This window comes from Canis lupus, chromosome 13 (genome assembly GCF_048164855.1).
Source record: "Canis lupus baileyi chromosome 13, mCanLup2.hap1, whole genome shotgun sequence".
Lineage (NCBI taxonomy): Eukaryota > Metazoa > Chordata > Mammalia > Carnivora > Canidae > Canis > Canis lupus.
The window spans coordinates 36,017,003-36,041,658 of record NC_132850.1 but is presented as its reverse complement, the minus strand read 5'-3'; the positions used below and the strand labels follow the sequence as shown (position 1 = coordinate 36,041,658).

Here is a 24,656-nt window from a genome sequence, read left to right as displayed (position 1 = left end):
ATGGGAAGAAGGCCTCACTTTTTATTATGTATCTTTTTTAGTGTTAGCCTGCCTTACCATAAGTATATGTCTTTTCATTTTGGAATACAATAATTATAAAAAGAAACGTTAGAAGAATTTGGTGGCTGGACCTTATGACCCACTGGAGACAGAGAATGAAGTAGAAGGAAGAATCAGAGGATTTTGAAGCCTGAACTATTGGGAGGTGGTAGTGTTTTTGGAGTTAACCAGCATGTTGATATTCTGTAACTATAAATCATCTCCCAGCTCATGGATCATAAGCTTCACCAGGCAGCATAGAGCTGCTCAGATTCTGAAATCCCATGGCTTCTCCAGAGCAGCCCTCAGTTGCATCCAGCATAATCAATAAAAGCTGGTACAGTAGAGCATTAATAGAGCTGGTGCACCAGGCTTTGGAATCATGAATCCTGACTAACATACTCATTTGGTTAATTTGAGCAAGTTACTGGACTTCTTGGAAATCTACTTCTCTCATTTGTGAAATGAGAAGTATTCTTAGCACCCTCTCCGTAACAGTATTTGGGGATTAAATGAGATATTTCATGTAAAGCTGTTACTACAGTGTCTAGTTCAGATTATACTCTTCATAAATGCTCCAATTTTAGTCACCAAGCTGTGTATAAGATACAGTTCTCTTTTTGCTTGAAAATCTCCATTGCACAGGAGGCCATATTTTTAGTGTCTGTGTCATGCTGGCAAGTCATACTGAGTTAATAGTCAACTATAATTAATCCCTCTGAGTCTTCTTTACATATTAAGCTATTCCTATTTTTCTCAGCCCTATTTCCTCACTCTACCTCTGCCCTGCCCACCCACCCCCGAATATTTTGTAGCCTTTACAATTGTTTTTATTACACTTTATCTTGGTTAGTCTTACCCTGAGAACTGATCTAGGGTGAACCTGTTGATGAGTCTTAAAAAGCATGTGTATAATAAACCTATGGATTATAAAACCAGAATGGGTTATGAAGGTATGTTATGGGGAAATCACTAACATTTCAAAGTCACACAGTTCACACCTTCAGCAAATATTAAGTTGCTACGTGTGTCAGTCACTGTTCTAAAGTGGTACAGTGAGCGAGACAGACCAAGAATCAAGGAGAATGTAAGTCAACAAGGTGACCTCAGGTGGTGGTGAGGAGATGACATGTGAGCTCTCAAGAATGGGGGAAGAATGCTCCAGGTGGAGGTAAGAAGAGGGTGAAGATCCCGAGTTTGAGAGCAGGCTTGGCACTTGAAGGGAAAGACCAAAGGCTGGTGTAGAAGGAGAAGAGAAGAGAGGGGAGAGGAAGGCAAGAGATAGGAGGAGGAGAGAGCCGGGCAAGGCTGGCTCCTGGAGTGCTGGTAGGCCATAAGGAGCTGTTCTTGGCATTGTATTTCCGTTTTGGTTTTGTGGTGGGCTGAATAAAGATGCCCTCCAAATGGCTGTGTCCTGTTCTTAGAACCTTTGTAAATTATCTTACCTTCCATGGTAAAAGGGACTTGGCAGGTGTGATTAAGATCTTGAGATGGGCCGATCATCCCAGATTGCCCTGTGCCCAGTGTCATCACAAAGGTCTTAATAAAAGGAAGGCAGGAGGCTCAGAGTCAGAGACATGAGGAAGGGACCACAAGCCAAGGAGTACTCGAGAAGCTAAGAAAGTGAAGGAAACAGATTCTTCTCTGAAGCCTCCAGAGGAGCACAGCCCTACCAACACCTTGATTTTTAAGACTTCTGATCTCCAGAACTATAAGAGATTACACGTGTATTGTTTTACTCACCGAGTGGTGGTACTTTGTCACAGCAGTGATGGGAAACTAGTACAGGTTTCTAATTCCAAAATGCAATGGGAAGCTATTGAAGGGTTTTAAGTGCGTAGGTGATAGAATTATATTGATATTTTAAAGGAATGGGTTTTGGAGAGGCGCCAGGGGCAATAGGGACCCCCATTAGGAGGTGGGTAGAAATCTCAGGAGAGACGTAACAGAGGTTTGGATTAGGGTGGTGGCAGCGGCTGAAGAGGAATGAACAGATTGTGGATACGGAGCCCATAGGAATTGCTGACGGCATGGTTGTGGGGGTAATGGAAAAAAAAATCAAGGATGATGCTGAATTTGGGTTTTGGGAGTTGGATGCCACTTGTTGAAATGGGGGAAGATAGGACAAGGAATAGATTCAGGTGAGGAAGCTGTATGTTCTCCTTTGGACATGCTTAGACCTGAGATGCCCAGTAGACGTCCAGGTCTGTGTGGAATAAGCAGATGACTACATCAGTGGGAGGTCTCAGAAGAGAGATCATCTGCATGACCACTCACCCCAGACAGTGCCTGCCCTCCAGAGTTTCTCTTGTGCCGCTGTCACCCACATGCCACCTGGCTGTCTGAGCTTGACCCAAGTGTGGCATTTCAGTCCAGGTTTTTTATCTTTTGTCCTGGGATCATTTTTCATTGCCTGCTCGGTCTAAGCTGAATGAGCAATTAACAGAGGCTCAAAGAGGCCCCGTATGTTTGATTACTAAAGAGTAATGAAAAACAATTTAGATTAATTTGTGCCCCAAATGTGTACAGTTATTTAGTGCTTTTTCAGAGAGCTAAATGGATTTCGTGAATTTTAATTGATGTTTAACTTTTAATTGTGTTGGTGTGGGGTGGCCAGTTGGAACTCTGCCTGGTAAGACTGATGAGCGTATGCATATTTGCATACAGTGCACCTTTCAGGGCCCGGCAGGAAGAGGAAGTGGAAAGGAAGGGGAGGAAATGTACAGCGAGTGGATAATCTGGAAACATACGTATTCTCAGAAAAATGAAAAATTGTCAAATATTTTCCATTCATTTTAAAGATAAAGTTTGCTATTATTTCCTCTCATTGGTGGTTTTTTTTTTTTTAATAGGAAATAAACTTGTATTAAAGAGAAGCCAGGTTATTTACAACGGAAAGCATTCTTTTTTGGGAGTGTGCGAGTGCTAGTGCACATGCGTGTGCGCGTGCAGGGAGGAAGGGGCAGAGGGAGAGGGAGAGAATCTCAGGCAGGCTCCCCGCTGAGTGCAGAGCCCCATGTGAGGTTCCTCTCACAGCCTTGAGATCATGACCTGAGCCGAAATCAAGAGTCGGATGCCTAACCGACTGAGCCCCCCGGGCACCCCAGCAGTGGAAAGAACTCGGAGCTGTGTATGTGTACGGTTCAGACTGTGAGCCAGACCAACAAAATACTGTTTACTGAACATGTTCTCTCTCTCTGGGAAGTACTTTGCTGAGTACTGGAGGGCGCACAGTACAGTAATTGGGATGCATTTTGGCCACCTCAACGGCTCAAGCAATCAAGAAATTTGTCATCTTACAGATGAGGTAGGGCGGCCTCTAGGCACAGCAGGTCTAGTTTCCACTCTCCTCTCTGCTCCTCCTGGCTCTGCACTGTTTTTCTTTTTTTAAAGACTTTATTTATTTATTCATGAGAGACAGACAGAAAGAGAGAGGCAGGGATATAGGCAGAGGGAGAAGCAGGCTCCACGCAGGGAGGCCGACGTGGGACTCGATCCTCAGGGATCACGACCTGAGCAGAAGGCAGATGCTCAACTGCTGAGCCCCCCAGGCATCCCTGCCCTCCGGGTTCTGATGGTTTCATCATTGGTCAGGAGCGAGATGGCTGTAGGGGTTCGCATCCAGATCTCATAACATCCAAAGGAAACAGAAAAGTGGTCTCTTCCTTATGTGTCTTAAATGTGAAATAGTCTTTTTCTCGAAGCCTCTCAGCTGACTTTTCTTACATCCCATGCACCAGGACTGAGCCGCACGCCCACCTGTAAGCCAGTCACTTGCTGAGGAAATGGAATTGCCACGAATGGCTTAGACTTGTGTTTGCATTCATCTTGGCACCAGCCACACCCACTCATTTACAGACGGCCCCAGTTGCTGTCACCCGCAGCGGCCTGGGTGGGCAGTCAGTTGCAAAGCAGATAGCCTTGGCCGCAAAGCCTGAAATATTTACTCTCTGCCCTTTAGCAGGAAAAGCCCCTGATCCTTGGTTTAGACAAATCATCTGGGCAGTAAGGGTTTTGGGAGAGTCAGGTACAGCAGCCACTCTAGAGATTTTTTTTAAAGATTTTATTTAGTTATTCATGAGAGAGAGAGAGAGAGAGAGGCAGAGACACAGGCAGAGGGAGAAGCAGGCTCCATGCAGGGAGCCCTACGCGGGACTTGATCCCAGGTCTCTAGGATCAGGCCCTGGGCAGAAAGTGGCACTAAACTGCTGAGCCACCAGGGCTGCCCACAGCAGCCACTCTAAATACAAAAGAGGTATAGGGTGTGATCCTATTCCTCAAAGACATTCCTGGGGGAAGTGTTAAAGCATAAAAAGAGCTACACATGCTGGTGATGGTTTAATACTCAAATGAAAGATGTCCCATGGGTGCTTATAACTGAAAACTATCATTCCTTTTTTGAGGTTTTATTTGTTTGTTAGAGAGCACTTGTGCCTGCACATGTAGTGAGGAGGGGTAGAGGGAGAGGGAGAAGCAGACTCCCCACTGAGGAGAGAGCCTGATGCGGCACTTGATCCCTGGACCCCCCAGGATCATGACCTGAACTCAAAGCAGATGCTTAACCAACTGAACCACCTGGGCACCCCTATCATTCCTTTCAGTGTAATATTGGTAAAAAGGCTTCACGACAGTTCATATGGGAAAAAAAATCAGAGGGATTTAATTGATGCTGTAATTGGCCAGTCCTGGATGCACAGAATGTGTACAACTAGGAATAAACCAGGACTGACTATGGGCAGCATCTGGGAGAAAATGATAGTTTGGATTGGAGGTAGGGTCAGGAGGTCAGTGGCCAGAGGGAGTTGTACCCAAGGGAGTGACCTGAGACTGGATTTTGAGGTGTTCAAACCATAAGGGCCAGAGCTCCTTCAAGGTGAAAAAAATTGGTTATCAGAGACAATAGATCCAGGAAGGGCTGGTGGGAAGTAGGTAGAGGTTCAAGATTAGATTCCAGGGAAGCCCAGGTGGCTCAGCGGTTTAGCCCTGCCTTCAGCCCAGGGCCTGATCCTGGAGACCTGGGATTGAGTCCCATGTCGGGCTCCCTGCATGGAGCCTGCTTCTCCCTCTGCCTGTGTCTCTGCCTCTCTCTCTGTGTGTCTCTCATAAATAAATAAATAATCTTAAAAAAAAAAAAAGATTAGATTCCAATCCCCTGTGAGAACTGAGGGGAATCTAGCTCTCAGGGCTCTGGGAGGAGGGCAAAGGAACAGGGCTACACTGGAGGTATACTGGGATTAGCAATGCTGTCTTTGGACTCTGCCAAAATACTCTCTGTCCACCTCTTTCTTCCTCTGTGTGTCTGGGGCAGATTACTTGACATTTCTGAGACTTGTCTTTTGGCATCTTTTCAGTGGGGATAGTAATAATGTTTCCCACAATTGCTGGGAGAATTACATGTGGTTTGTGAAATCTTAGTACAGTTCCTGAATTGAATGGTGGAGTTTCTGACGGGCACCTTAGACTCTGTTTCCAGGTGAGAAGCTGTTAGAGATGTCCTGCAGTGACTCTGAATCCTGCAGATCAGTGAATCTGATCATCCTATGATGATCTATCACTTTTTTAATTTTTTTTTTTTTTTTTTTTTTTTTTTTTTTTTTTTTTTTGAGAGAGAGACAGAGCATGAGCTGGGATGGGCAGTGGGGAGAAGGGGCAGAGGGAGAAGGAGAAGCAGGCTCCCCACTCAGCAGGAAGTCTAATGGGGCTTGATCCCAGGACCCTGAGATCATGACCTAAGCCAAAGGCAGACAGACAGACCCAGGGGCCCCACTTCCAGTGATTTTTTTTAAAAATTAAAAAGTGATTTTTTTTAAAAGGATATCCTGATCAGCTGAATCAATCTTGGGTGTTGGAACAAGGCATTGAGAGTTCTTAAAGGCCTCCAGATGAACCTAATGTGCAGCCGTCATTGAGAGCCTTTGTCTTACTGTGTTATCAATCTTGGTTGTCACTGGCTCAGGGCCCTCATGAAATCTGCCGGGCCCAGCTCCCCAGAGACAGCTGAGTGGGGCTGTACCTAGTGGAGACTGACCATCACCTTTGAGCTTGAGATGAACCAACAGAGAAGGAAAGCTGCTGAAAAACCCACATCTGCCTGAAAAGAATAACTGTATTGAAGAACAGGCCCCCTGATCTCTGAGCTGATCAAAGCACATCTGAAGTTGCATTCCACCTCAGGAGAGAAACAGATGAGAGCGGACACAGTCCTTGACAGGCCTTTGGGCTGAGCTGGGAAGAGTGGCTGTGTCAGCCCCGGCATCACTGTCTGCTGGAGCAGGTCACAGGCACAAGACGTCTGCCGTGAATTTGTCTGAGGAGAATCTGAGGAGAACACAGTGTGGAGGGGAGAAGATAACTTCAGGTTCAGAAGAGGAGCAAGGAATCAAGAGCTGAGTTTCCAAGAGCACCTCCTCATGCTGCTGAGATGCAAACATTGAAAGGTACTATCAGGGTTAGTAGTAGACAAGTAGCAAGTGCATGTGATGTTAGAAGGCCTGAGAAATAATTTCCACAGACACTGAGCAATTGGCACCTGTCCCCTGGGTCAAGGGCATATTCTTAAAGCTTCAAGAGAATGCCTGGTGGAAGGGGAGCAGGATGATAAAAGGAACGGAGCTCATGACTAGTGAGCAGTAGTGGAAGCAGTGAAGATGTTGCCCTAGAGCAGGATGGGAGCCCTCATAAAATAGATGAAGCTTGTAGAAGGGTGTTTGGGCCACTGAGTAGACCTTCCAGGGAAGCAGACTTTTGTTTAGTAGTGAGACATTGTTTTAGCATCAGAAATTGAGATTAAAGTAAGATTATATCTTGTGAGATGCTCTGCTCAACTCCCTGTCACTCGACATAGTCCAGCTGACATGGAGGAAGGGGTACTGGTATGAAGAGGGAGCCGGGCAGGATCCACACAAAGGGCTTCATGCTCCATTTTTTCTTTTTCCTTTTTTTAAATTTTTAAAATTTATTTATGATAGTCACAGGGAGAGAGAGAGAGAGAGAGAGAGAGAGAGGCAGAGACATAGGCAGAGGGAGAAGCAGGCTCCATGCACCGGGAGCCCGACGTGGGATTCCATCCCGGGTCTCCAGGATCACACCCTGGGCCAAAGGGAGGCGCCAAACCGCTGCGCCACCCAGGGATCCCCATTTTTTCTTCATCAGGCCCATATGTATTTCATATGGTGTTGGGGTAGATTGGAGGATTTTATTTTGTAAAAGGTTATCCATCACCCCCCAATTGTGAGAAACCTGGGTTGTTATGATTCTTTTGATTTCTAGGGAAACCATGACAAATACCTGAACAACTTAATGCTACTTGTTTGCATAACCAACCAAAAATTTAAACATTTGTGTAAATAAAGGCCAGGCATTGTCACGTAGGTGGAGTGACGGAGCCTGTGAGTTTACTGCTCCTGGTCTCGTACTTTTGCAAGCATCTTTGGGCATTCTGCCTTTAAGCCTTTTACACTAGTTTATAATCAACTCAACAGATGTTTTTGGTACCTACCAAGTCTGAAGCATCATCTTGTACTTTGGCTGTTGAAAATATCCCTCCCCAAACTTCTACATATTAAAAATTAATCTCAGCATTGGCAGCATCTTCCACATTTAAAAACAGAGTCACAGGGGAGCCTGGGTGGTTCATTCGGTTAAGTGCCTGACTTCAGTTTAGGTCATGATCTCAGGGGCCCTAAGATTGGGCCCCGCATTAGGCTCCCCGCTCAGTGACAAGTCTGCTTGTCCCTCTGCCCTCTGATCCTCCCTCTGCTTGTGCCCCCCTCCAAATAAATAAATAAAATCTTTAAAAAAATAAAAACAGAGTCACAGCACAACAAATACAAACAGGGATGGCACTGGACACCTCTTGGCTGCTTCCCAAACAGGATTTCTCCCTTCCATCTTCCTAAAAGCCCCCATTTCCGGGTAGAGATCTGTGTGTTTCTGGGGAAGCTGACTGTACCTCAGTCATGAAGTGCAGCATGTGTGTTAGGCTAAGCTGACCCATCTATTATATCCCTCTTGCCATTGTGAGGTTAAAGGCAGTCGCATGGTCCAACCGGGACCAATCAGAGTATATTTCAGGATTGTCACTGAGAAGGCTGGGACAAAGACATACTTTTTTCTCACTTGAGCAAGAAATTTGTGGTTTGGGAATTGTGTAGCTATCATGCAGCTATGGTAAGGCCAGTTTCAGAATGAGCTGACACTAAGAAAAACAGGGTAAGAGATAAGAGAAAATCAGATTCTGATGACATCACCTCACTGCTCAATTATACTTTGCCTGGAGCCAGAACAACCCCTGGACTTGCCAAATATAGAAGTCTTCCTTTATATTTAAGTCAGATTGATTTAGGTCTCCCTTGACTTAGAACCAAAAGATTCCTTAGTGATCAATATGGTAGTTACTTTGGGGTGATGAAGTTACAGGTTTCATTTTATCTCTTATTTAACTATATTTGCAAAATTGTCTGTAGTTCGCATGGATGGTACTTTTATAATGAAAAAGGACAAAAAAAAGTCTATTAAGATGTAGTCATAGCATCTGCATTGCCTGGAAGTTACTTACCTAGGAAAGGAGATGTTTACTAGGGCTAAAGCAAGACACACTTACACAGGGGTGCCTGGGTGGCTCAGTGGGCTGTGTCTACCTTTGGCTCAGGTCATGATCTCAGGGTCCGAATGGAGCCTGCATTGAGCCCCCTATCAAGCTTCTGTTGAGCGGGCAAGTCTGCTTCTTCGCCTCCCCCTGCTCATGCTTCCTCTCTCTCAAATAAATAAAATCTTTAAAAGAGAGAGAGAGAAAGAGAGAGAGAGAGACTTATATAAACTAAGCTCATTTAGCTGTTGATTCACATGGATCTCCGATGATATTGCTCACGACCTCTTGCACCACCGTCTTTGTTACTATACTACTGATGATAATCCACTGCTTTTGTAAATTTACTTTTTAAACAATCTTTGTATATTGGTATGCTCTTATCTAATTGCATTTTAGAGGACAGAGAAAGACCCATCTAATGAAGCTGCACCTTTTACCACTGCTAACTTTTCTGAGTTTTGAGAAGTGAAGGAACTCAGTGCTGTGTTGTCAGCCCTTCCCCTGCCCTTCTTGACTTATCAAAAAAATCCACATTTGTGGCCAGTTTTATATTTATAGATATATGAAACTTAAAATGTAGCAAATAAATTACAAGAAAACAAGATGGAAGAAAGATTGACAGACTGAAATACTTAAAAGATAGATATTCCATCCCTGTATGTGGACCTTATATGAAAACTGGTTCAAATAAATTTTTTTTAAAAAGCCTAGGATTTATAAGAAATTTAAGCACTGGATATTTGAAGCATGAAGGTTTTTTACATATAATAATGGTATTGTTTTTAAAGAGGAGTCTTTGTCTTAGGAATACATACTGAAATATTTACAGATGAAATAGTGTGATATCTGTGATTCAAGTCAATATAATGCAGAAGAGAGGAAGTGAGGGCATTGATGAAGCAAAATTGGTCAGAATTGATGATTGCTAAACCTGAGTAATGGCTATTGAGGTTATTAATCTGGTTTTTTAAATTTTTATTTTAAAGATTTTTATTTATTTACTCATAAGAGAGACAGAGAGAGAGAGGCAGAGACACAGAGGGAGAAGCAGGCTCCCTGCTGGGAGTCTGATGCAGGACTTGATCCCAAGACCCCAGGATCATGACCTCAGCCAAAGGCAGACACTCAACCACTGAGCCACCCAGGCACCCCTGTTTTTTTTCTTTGATGAAAAGCTAAATAGTAGTGAAAATCTCTACTTACTTTCCAGTGGTGATCAGTATTAGCAATTTGGCATACATTTTTGTCCAGAAATTTTAATGTATAAATTACAGAGAGATAGAGGGGTAATAGAGAAGGTTTGGTTTTGGTTTTATTTAATTGAATGGACTCATTACTTGTGTTGGTCTACAACTTTCTCTTTCTGGGTGGAAGCTTAATATATCATAGATACTTTGCCATTTAACCTTATGTTGGAACAGTTGATCATGGTTTTCCCCCTAAAGAGAACAAGATCTTTTGCTTCTGTACCAGTGCAGCCTCTGCACACTGGGGGGTAATTTCAGCTTTCTGTGGGGAAGACTTCGTCTGAAGCCTGGAGTTTCTGTGTGCTTCGACCAGAGCTTTAATTGTAACTCTTGGGCAGTTCTCACTTGTCTGATTATGAATCTTCCTTGGCATGGGCTCCCCATGGGAAGCATCAGCCCTAACCTCCTCCGCAGGATTTTGCTGTCAGACAGCAACTGTAAAGTCTGTTGAAATCCTGCACTCTCTGTTGCCTACTGTTTGGGGGAGGGGGGGGGCGAACATTGGTGAAAGCTAGAAAAAAATTGTTGCTCCTATTGCTTTTCTATGATTTTATATCATGTGAATTCTTTTCTTTTTAAAGGTTTTATTTATTTGAGAGAGCGCGGGAGAGAGAGAGCATAGTGGGTGGAGGGGCAGAGGGAGAAGCAGGCTCCCCGCTGAGCAGGGAAAGCGATATGGGACTCGGTGCCAGGACCCGGGATGGTGACCTGAGCCGAAGGCCGATGTTTAACTCACTGACCCACCCAGGCACCCCTCATGTGCATTCTTAACAGCTCATGTACATTGGTGAGAGAGAATTTGTGTGAGAGAGGGGTTTGTTTTTTAAAAGATGAATAGAGGACAGATGAATAGGGGACCAGCCTTGGCTCCATGAGGGGGTTTTCCGTTATCATCATGCTGGGAAATTGACACAATTTAATTACAGTGCACCTTGCAGTATTTGCTTTTTCATTTCCCTCTTATCGCATGGAGGAGAGACCATCTAAGCTTAGAATACCTCCTTTTTCTCCCTTACCCTTGAGGATCACAGTGAATATCATGCTTTTCATGACATATTTTCAAAATGCTTTAAAATACTGCTATCATCATTTCATTCTCTCATCAAATATTTCCAGAGCAACTACTCTGTGGTAGTGACAGTATCAGGCCTTTGCAAGCAGGGAAGGCAAGATAAATCCAATTTCACATCATTGTTGTCTGGGTGGAAATACTGAGCTTGGCATTGAGGTAGGATAGATCTAGGATTAGAGCAGGAAGTATTTGTTAAATGGGCATGTTTTCTATATACGCACAATAATTGTAGTACATTCACTGACGCATTACCATGTGTTAAGTGCCTTTCTCAAAGTTTTATATCCGCTACCTTATTTAATATTCATAGCAAACCTTATGAAGTATGTGCTCTTGTTCACTCACCCCCTTTTTAAAAAGATTTTATTTATTTATTTATTTGAGAGAGAGAGCAAGCACGGGGAAAGTAGCAGAGGGAGGAGAGAGAGAGACTCCTCAAGTAGACTCTGCACAGAGCTCAATACAGGACTCGATCCCAGGACCCTGAGATCGTGACCTGGGCTGAAGTCAGATGCCTGGAGGACTGAACCACCCAAGGGCCCCACTTGTTCCCCCTCTATAGGTAGGAAACTGAAGCACAGAGAGATTAAATAATTTGCTAGAAATCACACGCAAGAAGTGGTACAATCTGCATTTAAACCCAGACAGTTCAACTCCAGAATCTGTGCTCATTATGGAATTATTACTGAGGAATATTTAGCTCCTTGATACATTCTATTAGTGGCTTCCATTTTTTTTAAGGTTGGTTAATTATTGTTACCCATCAATATCCGTGTCCCTGGAGTCTTCCTGAACTTCCACGCTAAGAAATGCGTCGAAGAGCTTTCAACAGCTACAGTCTTATTACAGTTGGGGGGTCACAACTAATTTGTAGACTTAAAGAAAATTGTTCAGATTTTTACTGTCTGTGGGTACTTTCAGGGTTGGGATTTTACCTGTAGTAGATCTAGAGCCCTATCAGAGTGACTCTTTATCTATTTTTGGTGGTGTTTGTGGTAAAAAAGAAATCCATTGATTTTGTGACTTTTAGCAATGTATCTTGAAGTTTGCTTTAATGTGGGAAAGCGTATGTTTCTCCATTGTATACACGTTTGTGTATATATGCCTGGGTACATGCTTTGCTTACAGATGTGAAAATCTCAGTACATGGCTAGGTTCTTGTTTTGTACAGTCTGTTCCCAGTGATCCTGAACTCTTTCAATGGGGAGTCAAATCTGAACCTATGAGCCACACGCTACCGCTACCACAGGCTAGGCTGTGTAACCCTCAGTTCCACCCCAGTCCCAGGTCACTTCTTCTGGGGTTGCCCTCACTGTGATGAAAGCTGTCATTTAATAGATGTTGACTTTGTGTCAGACTTTGTATTTAAGCGCTTTATCTGTATGACCTCCCTTTAAGCCTCAGGATGGCCCTTGGCAGTGAGTATTCTTATTCCCATCTGACAGAGGAAGAAGCCAAGCCTTAGGGGGTTACTTGTCCAAAGTCACAGAGATGTAAATTGGGACCTAATCCCCAGTTTGCCGGCCCCCAAGGTCAGTGGGTCAGTTTCCATGTGGAAACACTGAGGCAGCCCAGTGAGGGATAAAGGAAGACTTGCAGAGCAGGGTGTGCTTGTGCAGAGAGGATGTTTGTGTGTAGTTTGGTTTTAAAAGATAAACCACAATAACTATAGCTCCCTATGCACTGGTAAAGTAGAAAGACAAGAGCTCTCCTCCCAGCTCTGTTGAATGTGAAGATAAGATATTAAACGAATCACAATTTCTCTGAGCCTTAGTTTCCTCATCTGTAAAATGACGATAATAATACCTGCTTAACCTACATCATAAGGTTGCCGTCAGGATTACATAAGGTGATGGGAATAAAAGGATGAATAAGTACCATATAGTACTCTCATTGCCCCCCAGGCCTCACCCACGATTATAAAACTCATTTTTTTTCTTCTTTTCAACTCTTTTCTTGAGATGAAAAATAAATATTGCTATGGATTTGGTTTAACAGATTCCTTAAAAAAGGATTTAGTCCTGAGGGGGGCCTCGGTTGTTAAGAGCATGTGACTCTTGATCTTAAGGTCATGAGTTTAAGCCTTTAAAAAAAAAAAAAAAAGAGGATTTAGTCCTGTTTAGTCCTCATTCAACTAACTTTTATCGAGTATCTCCTATATCCCAAGCATTGGCATTGTTGCCAGAGGTATAACAACAACTCAGACTTGCTCACAGGCCGTTCAAGACATTTTTCAGTTAGGATTGTTGTCCATAATCCAATCTAACCCAACTGATGACATGTAAAGTGAACAGGGTCAAATTCTGGCTGTGGCTGCCCAGACTGATGTGTGTAAAGAACTCTCTGGACAGATGGGACATCCAGCACCTGTTGTGGCTTTGCATCTTGTCCTATGTGGTAAATGAGGGGTAGGGAAAAGCTTACACTGAAGCAGAGGTGGAGCCATTTCTCCAGAAACCCAAGGCACACACAGTGTGTGGCTTTCTTTGGGTTTGTGTCATAGGTGTCCCCAAACTCAAGAGACCCCTAGCCAGTTTGTTTAAACTGCAACTGCCCCTGTAGTCTTTTAAACTCCCCTGGATGAAAAGAGCTCCTTTTCCTCTGAGCTCACCAATAAATAATAATGAGTAATAAACTTTAGTCCATTTTGAAGACATGTTCTGCAAAATATCCACACTTGCACTTTTTTTTTTTTTAATGTTTAATCTGAATATACACACAATCCTATAGGCAGCTGGCACAGGAACAAAGTTTGCTCAGTTCAGTGAGTGTTTGCTAAGCATTTCCTAAGCTAGGCGTTGTAGAAAGATCAGAACACACACACTCAAGTCTAACGGTAATAAAACAATAACAAAACTGGCAGATCTGTTAGATGCTGCCCCTTTTCTTTGGGTGTTTTTGGTTTGAGAGCTGGTGGTGTGCTGTGGAAAACTCTGATATCATGTAATTCCCCAGGGACGGTGGCAGATGAGAAGTCTAAGGCCTGGAAAGATACAAAATGCAAAGTTCAAGCCTCCATTAGAGACAACATTATAATGCATTCTGTGTTCTCTGATGGCAAATATGTACCACCTTCCCCACTCACACTCCTGCTGCCCCATGCGAATACATAAATAAAAAAACATGAGTTTTGGAAGGCTACCAGCAATTACTCTCATAACCAGTAAACTATGTGATTTGCGTTGCGAGGGGGACCAACTTTGCTGGGGAAAGGGAGGAGGAGAATGAGTATCTGTTTCTCAAAGTTGGGATCTGAACTGTTTTCTAAAACAACATTTTGGCAGGATCAGTGCAGCAGAGGTTAATTTGTAGGTGATTTATAGCTTAATAGAAATAACAGCAGCATCATGCTTGAGTTGCACATTTTAAAGCAGTAAAATGATAGCAAACTCAAATGCCAGTCCCTGAGCTTCCCCCAACAGCAGCTGTCACCGTGTAGGCAGACTTGGCTGTGCGTCTCAGGTCACTCTGATGTGTTCTTGCATTTGTGTGTCATGGTCAGCACACAGTGGTGGCTGCAGAGCATCCTGGGCTCATGGAAGAGACCATCTACTCCTCAGGTAATCAGGAGAGTCAGAACTTCAGAATCAACCCACAGACTTGCTTACACTTTTCATCTTCATTGCGTTTGAAGCCTTAAATGTTTCCAGCTACACACGTATTAGAAGGGAAGATCTTCAGAAATTAGTGTGGTGGTGCTCTGAAGGAGGTTCACAACTTCCACATAGAAGGTTTCCTATGAAACTTCTCATAAGCCAAAATGATGCAAAGTGAAGAAATGATTGCCCTTAATTTATATGAAAAACATTTTTTCAGCATTCCTAAACCCCAAAAATAACCCCTGTAAAGCTTTTCTGATGCCTGAGGATGCATCTTGTTAATGGATACGCAGATCAAAATAAAGCACAGAAGCTCCCAAAGTTCGAAGCTGTGGTGCTTGATGCTGAGCAGCTGAGTCCCCAGGTAGGTAACCTGGAGGGGCCATTCTCGCTGCTCAGGGGCGTGCTACTTCTATGATGACTTACTGCAAACAACACTACTATTTTCAGTTTCTGCCTTTTTTTTCTTAAAAGCGGAAAAAATCCTCTAGGTTTCTTTTGGTTATCGAAAATGAGTACTCATGTAGGTCTTCTGTAAAAGCAAAGTGAAGTAATATGAACACTGAAAAAGCAGGGGATACTTGGAATTCTAAATGGCCAATGGGACAGGACAGCAGCCATGGAGAGGATTCAGGCCACGTGAGAGAAAGAAGTCACCCATAGGACAGCTCTGGTGCCCTGGCAGCTGGCAGTCGTTCCTGCCCTGCAGCGTGCCAACAGCAGGGCGGGTGGTCTGAGGGCGCCGTCTTTGTACCCTTCTGCTCCCAGGGAAAATAATTCCTATTCTTACTTCTTTGCTGATTACATTCAGTTCTTTCAGTGGTTTTTAGAGAGTTTTTGAGAAGCTATGATATGATCAGCTCCTGGACTGATTTCCCAAGGAGGAGGCTGCTGATCACTTGGTCTCCGGACTTCTTGCCTGGGACATGCATCTCCACCTTCCTTAGGCCCTAACTCTGAGGAAGGAGGGAAAAGTTCCAGATAGCTCAAGGCATTAAGTATGTAATAGAGACACATAGTAGTTACAAAATGTAAAGGATATAAAGTAGATCTGTTTCTCAAGCCTGTTCCCCCCCCCCCCCCCCCCGCCAGAAACAACCACCACTAAGTTTCTATTTCTATAAAGATTTACAGTTCCCATATAGAGTCCCTGGCTGGCTCAGTCGGTAGAGTGTGTGACTCTTGATCTTGGGGTCATGCGTTCACCCCACACTGGGGGTAGAGTTTACTTAAAAAAATCCATTCCTATATAAATGCTTATGCATATTATATATATATACACATAAATGTATATACACATATAATGCACATATTTATTTAATTATCCTCTTTACACAGATGGTAGCATGCTATACATATTATTCCATTTTTTACTTTTTTTTCATAAATCTTGGGAAGTGTTCCAGGGTAGCACATGTATAGCTGTCATGTTCTTTCTTAATAGCTACAGAATGTTTGTCCTATTGTTTAAATGGATCATTATTAATTAGTCGTTTATTGTTGGACATTTTGCCTATATAATCTTTTGCCATCCCCCCAAAACTTAACTGAATATCCTTGAACATATATCTTCAGCACATGTGCTAATTTATCTACTGAATTTATTTGTAGAAGTAGGATTAATAGGCCAAAGGTACTAAAATATCCTTTTAGTATTAATAAAAATTACCAAATTGCCCTCCTATACAGGATTTATTCATGCACACCTTCCCAGAAGGTATACCCCTGACTGCTTTTCCTGTCCCCATCCCCACCTAGGCTAGGAGAGGAAGTTTGGGGCTTGCTATGAACATGAGTATTTTGAAAAGTCACCGCATGGGGTTAGTTACAAATCACTGAAAATATACCTCAAACTATCTTAAATCAAAAAAAAAATTTTTTTAAGGTGGAAAAATTTATTGGCACATATAACAGAAGTCCAGGGTCATATTTACATCAGGCACAGCTATATCCAGGAGGAGCCGCTATGTTGTTGTACAACTCCAGGGGGCGCCGTCACGCTGCTTCCTAAAACAATGTGACTGTGCCCCCTGGAATCTGTGGCTATGTGCAGGGCACAGCTGATGTCATGAGGCCTTGGTCTCTCTCTACTTCTTAGCTCTGTGTTTGCTTGGAGTTTGCTTTATTCTCAGGAAGGCCTTTTACAAGGAGTAGCCCTTGTAGCTCTTCTTCTCTGGTAAACCTCAGCCTTATGACCTCGGAACCAAGAGCTTTCCCTTCTCTGTAGATAGAGCAAAAATCCCACAGATGAGCCTCATTGACCTGGCTTGGGTCAGATGTTCATCCCTAACAATTGATCACTTCTAGGATTATCTTTTTTTAAAGATTTTATTTATTTATTCATGAGAGATAGAGAGAGAAGCAGAGACACAGGCAGAGGGAAAAGCAGGCCCCATGCAGGGAGCCTGATGTGGGACTCCATCCCGGGTCTCCAGGATCACGCCCTGGGCCAAAGGCAGGCGCTAAACTGCTGAACCACCCAGGGATCCCCTAGGAGTATCTTTTGATTTGCTTACTGCTCATCCAGTCCCTGTTCTTCTGGTAATAGCACCTTGATTAATTTTCTTTCTCAACTCTCAGCCTTCCAGAGGTGAGCATGCTACTGTCAAAGTTCAGAAATAACAGAGGTAAAACCAAGTAGTAACTGGTGAAAGTTTATTGTGCCCACATCAAAAAGACAGTTTGCAAACTAGGAACACTCAAACCAAAACATGGAATGAGGCTCAGGGGGATATTGGCATAGAGCAGTTCATATAGTGAGAAAGCAATGACTTTATTCTTCACAGTGATTGGTTATAATACTAGAATTTTATTTTTTAAAAGATTTTATTTATGGGGAGGATGCATGTGCACACACACACACATGCACAGTAGGAAAGGGAAGGGTGGGCAGGAGCAGAGAGAGAGGGACAAGGAAACTCTGTGCTAAGTGTGGAGTCCCATGACCCTGAGATCATGACCTGAGCCAAAATTAAGAGCCAGTGGCTCAAGCAACTAAGCCACCCAGGCTCTCCAATGTTTTATTTTATTTTCATTTATTTGAGAGAGTAAGAGCAGAGGAAAGGGCAGAGGCAGAGGGAGAAGCAGACTCCTTGCTGAGCGCAGAGCCCTACTGCAACCGGGCTTAATCCCAGGATGCTGAGATCACCACCTGAGCCAAAGTCAGAGACTTAACTGAGTGGCACAGGCATCCCTAGAATTTTCTTAAATGAATTGAACAATGGTTACTTCTTATCAACTTTGGGAAATAGTTTAAGTTTTGCTTATGATTTCCAGAAACATAAGCAAGACACGTCTCGGGTCAAGTTAGCCTTGCAAAATAAGTTAGATTATACTTTGTTTGAGTGGCTGAACAGGTTTTGTCTGCTCAGGGAATTTTCAGGGCTGGTCTCTTTTTGTTGTTGGTTTTAGCACTACCCAGGTACCTGTCCTACCAAAAGCCAAAGCAATTCTGATTTTCAGATTGAAAACCACCACCAGCCATCTGTAGGCTAGATGAGTGCTTCTCAAATTGAAGAAAGGGATGCAAATGTACATACAAACCACCTGGGGATCCTCTATTAAAAGCAGATTCTAATTAGATCTGAAGTAGAGCCTTTGAGATGATGCTGATGCTACTGGTCTAAGCTGGGGGATATCCATGAGCAATGATCAGTGCCAATCGGTGACTGCTCCAAGTTCCTTCTAGTCTCAGGATTTGGAAATTCCATAACATCTACAGAAGGATATGAAACCAACAAAATCCCCACAAGCAATCAATCCCAGTTTGTCTCCATTTTATAAAGCAAATAGAAGTCACCTTTGTGATCACATTTGTTCAAAAACATAAGTATTATTAAAACATTCAGTTTGAAAATACATTTCTATTGCCTGGCTTGGTGGAGTGGAGGGAGAGAAGCCTTTGCTGAATTGTTCCTAAAGAATTGCACTTTTGACCAATATTGGCAAGAAAATAACTTTTCTCTCTGGGGACTACAAGCTCTCTGTTGTCTTTGGGGAAAAAAAAAAAAGCCTACTGCTGCTTTCACCATCAAGCCAGTGACTTATTACTGCTTTGCCTGAGGAACCAATTTGCCCTTGGCAGACACTAAGGCTTTATATATTTAGTTATCCCATCATAGCTGGGTGGCCTGCTACCAGATTCTGAGGACAATATACTGTTTTCTTGGGAATAACAAAAGCAATCTCTCTGCTCTTTAGGTTTTCTTTTTAAATAAATTCTTTTCTCATCATCTCTCAGAACCAATATCTCAGTCCAGGACTAAGTTGAATAGCATTAAATATTTTCTTTGCTATCCCTAATTCAGACCAGGTATTGAATAGACCTGCACTCCCACCCCTCAGCACCGCTTCTGAATCAGAAAAATGATTTCTGTTGCAAAGCAATTTCATGCCTTGTTATCCTCAATATGTCCCTAAAATGGCATTACCAGAAAGTCCCTGTTCATTTCAGAGATTGAAAGGGGAAGAGAAAATTTTAAAAGGGGCTCAGCAAACCCATGACACTGCCCACTTGTCATCTCCATGCTTTGTGTAGCATTATGATGGCATTTGCTTTTAACTGTGCCTCCTGCAAAGACAATTCTGGCCTCAAAATACTCGTGTCATTATGCAAATAGGGGTTAATGAATCAATTGAACAAAATCTGTGATTGAGAGTTCGGCTGCCTTTATGAGAAAATAACAAACAGCTGGATTTTTCTTCTGCTTTTGTGTGTGTGTATGTGTGTGTGTGTGTATGCATCTTCACCTCTCTATTATTATATAGATAAGCTTTTACCAGAATGCTGGTCTGGATTCTGCAGAATTCTCATCTTGCCCTCTATTATTGCTAAACTGTTAAGTAAAGCCAGTCCCATCTGTAAGCTTGGAGAACAACCTTAAGACTTAATTATTAAAAGGTAGCATCTCCTCTATAAATACTGATCTTCTATAAATAATGAGAAGTCCATATTTGCCTCTTGAGATTAATTTAATCCATCCCCTAAAATGGAATTAACTTCAAGTGCTCAGGAAGGGGGCTGTTCAATCTTTATCTTGGTTTTTCTGGCTCTGCAGCTGACTGACAGAGTGGCAGATTGCCTCTAGATGATGTCCAAACTGGCAAGTCATGAATCAACAAGTTCCACTTTGCTAGTGGAATAGGAGGGAGAAGGTTGTTGACTGCAGCAAGGGGTCATCTTTAACCATTAGCAATGTAAATAGCAGGACAGGGAAGATGTGGGGGTTTGCTAACTGGCCAAATGCCACTTTTCCCCCAACTCTTTATTGAACCCTTGCTGTGCTCTAAGGCGTGAAGAGGGTTATGGGTTTGTAGTGATGAGTCCTGACCTCATGGAGGTAACTAAAATGAACCATTTGATTTCTCTGGGCTTTACTTGAAGAACAAGACTAGTTCCAAACCTCACAGGGTTGCTGTGATGAACACATTTAGGAAAGTAGAAATTGTTAAATGACCGTAGATTTCTTGAGGTCAGCATGGTTACACAGCCTCAGCAGCATCCTAAACCTTGAACTTCCCAAGGTCAGCTCTTTTGCTTATTATCTACTTCCATGAACTTTCCTCAAATGGCCTGCCCTTTGCCCTTTGTCTTATTGTGACAGTTGCATTTTCCTCTCCAGAAATGATCCCATTTTCCTGAATCTTGATGAGTGCCAGCTGCTTCTCTGCTTTGCAAAATACTCTTTGAAAGGAGGGGCCTCCTAAGAAACTTCATAGGCATTTGATAGGAATTCAGAAAGAGAAAAATGACTATTCATAAAGGCTTGGAGGGATAAAAAGCAGTTTTCTGTATTATATATACGATAAAAAATAAAAAATCAGATACTTAAAAATAACACCCTGGAATACAGTTATCATGGGACATCTCTGTCATTTCCTAGAGCTAGAAATAGAGAGCAGCCTCGGAGTGGGGCACAGAGCCAGCTTTGCCGCTTGTGGATAGGAATGAGGGGGGTCAGTCAAACTGTGCATGAGGGAGCAGGCTGCAAGGGGCTTTCTCTAGATGGTGCTGGAGCAGCTGAGCCTTGCAGACCAGTGGGGAAAGGTTCTAAGAATGCCCTTCTTTGCAGGCACAGACGCCTGCTCTGGCACATAGTCTCCCGGGGTAAAGGTTTGGGCCCTTTGCAAAAATTTCCCATGTCATGTGTTAGCTGAGGGAGTTTCCCCTCCACTGCCCAGTTCTGATGTCTCCCTCTGTTCTGCGTCCCCCGTCTCGGCATCCCCGCCTTGCCCCCACCCCGATCCCTCCCCCCCATGGGTATGATTTCATCACTGAGAGCGTCAAGGCACAGCCCACCTCACACCTGGGCCCCTAAAGACACGTTTCAGGGGGTCTCGTTTAAAACATAGATTGCGCAGCTAAGAGAAGGGCCGAGGCTTTTCTCCATCCTGTGCCTGTGCCAAGGCTGCTTGGTGGCTAGTTAGCATCAAGGTGTCGTACAGGGCCAGCCAGAGTTTTCTGTCCAGGGCCTGACAGTCAATGTTTTAAGCTTCCTGGGCCGTACAGGCTCTGCCCCAGCTGGCCGAACTTGGCCGTTGTGTCCTGGAAGTGGCTTTGGGCGATACACGAACAAAGAGGATAGTCACACCTGGTCGACTTTGTTTGCAGTTTGAATTTCACATTAGTTTTACATGTCCCAAAATATTATTCTTTTGGTTTTTTTAAACATTTCTTTAAATATGGATTGATAATCAATCTTTATTTATTTTTTATTCAGAGAGAGAGAGAGGCAGAGGGAGAAGCAGGCTCCATGTGGGGAGCTGGACCTCGGACTCGATCCTGGGTCTCCAGGATCACACCTTGGGCTGCAGGCAACACTAAACCGCTGCACCACCGGGGCTGCCCAATATTATTCTTTTGATATGTGTTTTAACCACTTGAAAATACAAAAACTATGCTTAGCTTGCGGGCCTTATAAAAACAGGCAGTCGGTTAGACTTGGCCCACAGTCCATGGTAGTTTGCCAGCCCCTGGTATTGAGAAGAAACACCCAGCCAGGAGTGAGAAGCCTTGCGTTGCGATTGCAGTTGTACTTTTTAACCCTGACATAGTCCTTCAACGGCTGACCTCCATTTCTTCATCTGCAAATTGGGAATGGAAAAGGAGAGGGAATGGAGAAGCCTGGCAAATGTCACCTCAGCCTTGTGATCAGGATTAACATCAGTGGCGAGTCGTGGGGGTAGCATGCACCCCTGATACGTGATGACAATGACACTTGGCTTCTGTGGCCGTCCTCCAAAAAACTGGCTATCTCGGTCTCAACATAAGAAAAACGTCAGGCAAACCCAAATTGAGGGACAGTCTCTAAAATGCCTGACCAGTATTCCCCAAAATTGTGCTGGTTATCAAAAACAAGGAAAATGTGGGAAAACACAGGCACACACAGAGAAAAATGTGAGGAGCTGTCACAGACATTAGGGGGATCTAGGTTGGCAGGATACGACGACTGTGCACTCTTGTTGCAATTTTGCTATAAATATAAAACTATTCTGAGATGAAAAGTTGATATATATGTATATCCCAAGAGAGATCTCCACACTTTGGCAGTTGATTAGGTACAGAGGGCGGGGGAGAAGGAGAGATTATGCCAAAGTCTCCAGCCTGCTACCAGGGAAGATAGCCATGCCATAGGATGGAAATAATAAATATAGGAGGCAAACCAGGAAAAGGAAGGGATGAGCTTGCAGGACCAGGGACACATCCTTGAATACAAGATACTGTTTAACACTTGAAGTGATAAAATATTTGGAAAGGGCTTTTGGATTTCAGATGTTTTGTTTAAAGGGATCTGTAGCTTGGCTGTATTTGGCATTTATGTCCCAGTTTAAGAAAGAAAGATGAACTGGATTAAATAATAAGATAGTTATTGGACTTTCTGTAAAACATTGGACTCTTGCTTTATATGTATATAGGTCTGCGTGTGGATATATTTATCCTGTTGTCAGTAATGTACTGCTCAAACTGGAAGTAGCTGTGAGCCCCTTTTATTTGCAAAAGGAATTAAAGTCATGCTGCCAAGTAGAACATTATTTATTTAACTGACTTAGCAGCTGGAACCAGCCCTTTTGCTTTAGCAAGAAATGTTCATTGTGTTGACCCGCACCGGAGAGCATGTTTTGTTTACTTCAGACAAGAAGTTAAGAGCTTTGTTTGAATCATTCCTTTTTCTGTCTCGCCCTATTTATATTTTACAGCCACAGTTGTTTCAGAAGTGCATACAGGCCTTTGGAGGCCTGTGATGTCTGCTACGCATTAGTAATGTGTGTGGTAAAACCATGACCAAGACTGCCATACCTGCGTGGACCATAAATAGGCAGTTCACAACAGAAGAAATTCAGATGGCAGGAAATTTATGAGAAAAATAAGCCTCACAGATAATCAAAGATATGTCACTAAAAATACATGACAGTGAGGAGCACCTGACTGGCTCAGTCGATGCAGCTTGCAACACTTGATCTCAGGGTCATAAGTTTGAGCCCCACATTTGGTGTGCAGATTGCTTAAGAAATACAATTTTTAAAATTACATATACATACATATATATGTATTATATATAAATATAAATATGCCAATGAAATGGTAAAGATAGTAAAGAAATGAAGATTCCTGTGCTAGGAATGGTATGGGGAAGAGCACTCTGGTGGAAATGTAAATCGATAGGATCCTTTGGGAGGAAAGTTTGAAGTCTACATTTCAAGTTTTAAAATATGTACATTCTTTGTTCCAGTATATTCCACTACTAAGAGAGACTATCCTGAGGAAATAGTGGGACAGGCATGTCAAGATAACTGTAAATTACGATCATCTAAAATAGTGAAACACTGGATATAATATCTAAACATAGATTTAATAATTTTAACCTTGTAGATATAGCTATTGTAAAATAAAGACTTGCATTATTAAGTTTGTGAAAAAACGGTTTCAAAATGACTTTATAGTCCAGTTTATATAAAATTAGATATGTGCATTTGTATTTCCAGAATAACATACTAACACTTAAATGCCTTTAAAATGTAGATGCAAATAAAAATATTTTAAGGTCTAAACCAAAATGTAGACTCTCCTTGCCAAATTCTGAGTGGTATAAACTATCTTTGTCCCATAAACTACTACTATTTGTAGAGCCTAAAACATGTTCTCATCATCACTCATACTCTCCTAAATAATCCTGATTTTCTTAAATAAAAGTTGTAGCTCATCCTAACTATTAAGGATTTTTATTCTCAGCGTGAAGAATCTAGTACTCTTTTAACCAGCAAGGAACCAATACATAGTTATTTTGTAGTTTTATTTTTATGCTACATTAGTTAAAATACTCAAGACAGTGTTTGGTAAAAAAGCATTATATGTAAGGAAAACCGGGTAGAAAAAAAGTGAGATTTCAAGGGGGAAAAACATCTCTTTCTTCACTTTGATTTTGTTAATTTGTGCCTTGCCTCTTTCTAGATGTACTTAAAGTGCCTAGATGTCCCAATAACGTGTATGCTGAGCATAAAATGTTGACATACGTGAACAAACGAGCTGTACCATCATACTGCCTCCAAGGTGATCATGATTTATGACAAAATATAGTTCCCCAAACACTCAACATTCCTGAACTAGAGACTTCACCTTTATTTTTATTTATTTTTTAAAGATTTTATTTATTTATTCATGAGAGACACAGAGAGAGAGAGAGGGGCAGAGACACAGACAGTGGGTGAAGCAGGCTCCCTCCGTGCAGGGAGCCCGACGTGGGACTCGATCCCGGGTCTCCAGGATCAGGCCCTGAGCTGAAGGCGGCACTAAACCGCTGAGCCACCTGGGCTGCCTGAGACTTCACCTTTAACACATGAAAGAAATGATTCAAAATCACCTTTCTTGCCAGGTCAACAGAAAACCAGTGTGGCCATGCAGTTCAGTCAGGGAGAAGAGCTTAAGAAAAAGCACTGCTGTAACTAGCAGGGTTCATATGTAAATAACCTGTAACCACGTACAGTACAGCCAGATAGAGACATAGAAGGGAGGAAGGGGGTAGGAGAGGGAAGGAGTTTTATAGCTCACCTGCTGTTTGCTGGGCACTAAGCTTAACTCTTGGCTGTGCACAATAATTTTTTTTTAATTTATT

At 42.8% G+C, this 24,656-nt stretch overlaps 1 protein-coding gene across 7 annotated transcripts in view; it reads left to right on the top strand.

Moving 5' to 3' along the window:
• The window catches only part of TMCC3 (transmembrane and coiled-coil domain family 3), a 271,611-nt gene that overhangs the window by 116,723 nt on the left and 130,232 nt on the right, over positions 1–24,656 (top strand). The window contains exon 1 of one of the 7 annotated variants that reach the window (XM_072773112.1): positions 5,891–6,476. The exons of the other annotated variants lie outside the window; for them this stretch is intronic. The gene's annotated coding sequence lies outside the window, so the exon portion shown is untranslated. Of the gene's footprint in view, positions 1–5,890; positions 6,477–24,656 lie in introns of those variants that run through there. 7 annotated transcript variants of the gene reach the window in all.